The sequence below is a fragment of the Lates calcarifer genome, linkage group LG19 (genome assembly GCF_001640805.2).
Source record: "Lates calcarifer isolate ASB-BC8 linkage group LG19, TLL_Latcal_v3, whole genome shotgun sequence".
Classification (NCBI taxonomy): Eukaryota; Metazoa; Chordata; class Actinopteri; family Centropomidae; genus Lates; species Lates calcarifer.
Window position 1 is genome coordinate 7994591 of NC_066851.1, and position 2121 is coordinate 7996711.

At 39.8% G+C, this 2121-nt stretch overlaps 1 protein-coding gene across 2 annotated transcripts in view; it reads right to left on the reverse strand.

The window, feature by feature from the left end:
• Positions 1–611: 611 nt before the first annotated feature.
• nkx2.2a (NK2 homeobox 2a) overlaps positions 612–2121 on the reverse strand; it is a 4519-nt gene continuing 3009 nt past the window's right edge. For both annotated transcript variants that reach the window (XM_051078322.1, XM_018697866.2), the window contains one exon: positions 612–2121. This exon is cut by the window's right edge and continues 719 nt beyond it. The gene's annotated coding sequence lies outside the window, so the exon portion shown is untranslated.

Sequence of the window (2121 nt, forward strand, 5' to 3'; positions counted from 1 at the left end):
AGATCCTTTTCTCCTTGTCCGAGCCCAGCTGCCCATATGGGATACAACGTGTGCAGCAAAGATCACAATGGCACCAAGTGACAGGCAGGACAAAAAGCCCAAGGATACATCTCCCTGACTCTGAACAGCACCAAGAAACTCTGTCAGTCTCTCTATCTGCACTGTCTGCATCCTCACTCCTGCTGCTCGTTAACATGCACGCCTCTAACATCCTGCAGAAACCAGGCCTGGGCTTTTGTCTCTGTGTTGTGTGTCGTGTACTGTATTATGCAATGATAGAGTCACAGAACTGCCCCCCACCAGAGAGGCAGAATCTAAGGGGCAAAGATCCACGGCCACACAAAAGTCTACATTTTTTCTTTTGAATTGTTAAACGATTATTATCCCGAGAACAGTTTAAGATTGAAGCAGCCAGAGTTCACTAAAATCCAATCACAGAGAGACAGACATTTATCAGTTCACTTTATAATTTCCATAACGCGCAGTGCGGATCATCTCACATTTCTCCCCACATCACTTTCCCATAACAACAGTTCTATGAGCGCTATAAGCAACGCTACTCATTTCTCATTTCCTCTTCCTTTATCCACAAATAAATCAAAAACCAACGCTATGAGCAAGTTGCTGATTTATTTGACCTACAAGATCAACCAGTGGTGAAACACAAAAACCTTTCTGTCGGGGACAAATTGAGTCTGTGTCGCCCACAAAAGCAGTAGCCCCCTTGAGACTCAATTCTGTAAATAATTAGCAAATCTGCCCAATTTAGCTGTTTGTTCAGTGATGATAGGGGCGACTCTGACATCTGTTGTGAGATTTTTTTTGTCCCGGGACAAACAAAAAAAATGCATGGATTTTTCTACTAGGTTATCATATTTACCCAAGATATTGACTGGAGTCTGATAATCCCGCAGTGCGCTCTGCGGATCACTGGGGAGCCATTTGTGCTTGTTTTGGTTTCCTCCTTAAGGAAAATGGTGCCTAATAGGGAGAAGTGTGTTTGAGTGTGGGGCATCGCTGCTAACACGTTATATGATCATATAAAAAATAACTTTATTAGGCGGTTAAAGCCCCTGTGAGCCGTGCGCGTCTGAGCTGACTGTTGGCCGTGGTTAAACAAAGAAGGCTGGTGACTCATTGATTATTCCTGCTCTATTTGCAGTTTAGCGCTGAACAAGATAACAAAACATTTATTGCATTAAACGATTAAAAAAAAAACCCTCCTCCACAATCTTCCACTCTACACCCAAGGCCGGAGAGTGGTTGTGGATGCTGACAAAAAGGAGAGCATTTGACTTAAAAGCTTCTTGTGCTGAGAAGCCCTCTTATATTAAGTGAGTGGATTTTAGTCCCATTTCACAAGTGACTTTAGGCTCTTTATTAGTGAGGTGTTCGGGATTCAGAGAAAAATATTCCCTGGATTAAATTTGCCTATAAAGAAAGACTGAAGTGCTGCTGGAGATTTATTCCCATAGTCAAGCTCCATTCTCTGCCACAATATAGCGTTTGGCTCCTCGCCTTTCATTATGATGTCTTTTCAGAGATGATCAACTCGAATAGGACACTTATATAAACCAAACCCTCTTTCAGAAACACAGCATTTTATTTAAAAATCCTTATAAAAAATTTAGGATATTTAGCCATCACCGCGAGGCTACACTGTTATTTATTTACATGTGTGATCTGACACGGCAGTCATAATGTTTAGCCAAAAAATCACTCCCTCGTGTTTTTTTTTTTTTTTTTTAAATTTGGAAATGTATATAGGCCGATCTTCAGCTTAACGCTCCCGAAAGTTCTCTAAACATTTGCCACAAAATATTTACAGGAAATAAAAACAAAAGGGAAAAATAGCTGAAAAGTTTGCCAGTGTTTATTCATGGCCATAAATATTTTTTTTCGGTCCATAAAAGAAGCAAGAAATTAAATTTTTCTATAATTATAAAGTGGTTCGTATACGTGCTGATAATAACACGAAGGGACAAAAGAAAAAAAAGAGGAAAACATCTCTACAACCAACACACAACATACTTTACAAAAAAAAATTCACAAGAAGAGCATTGACATTCTTAATAAAATCTATAAGGGAGAGGTTTGGACCCAGTTCTCTTAACGAAAACA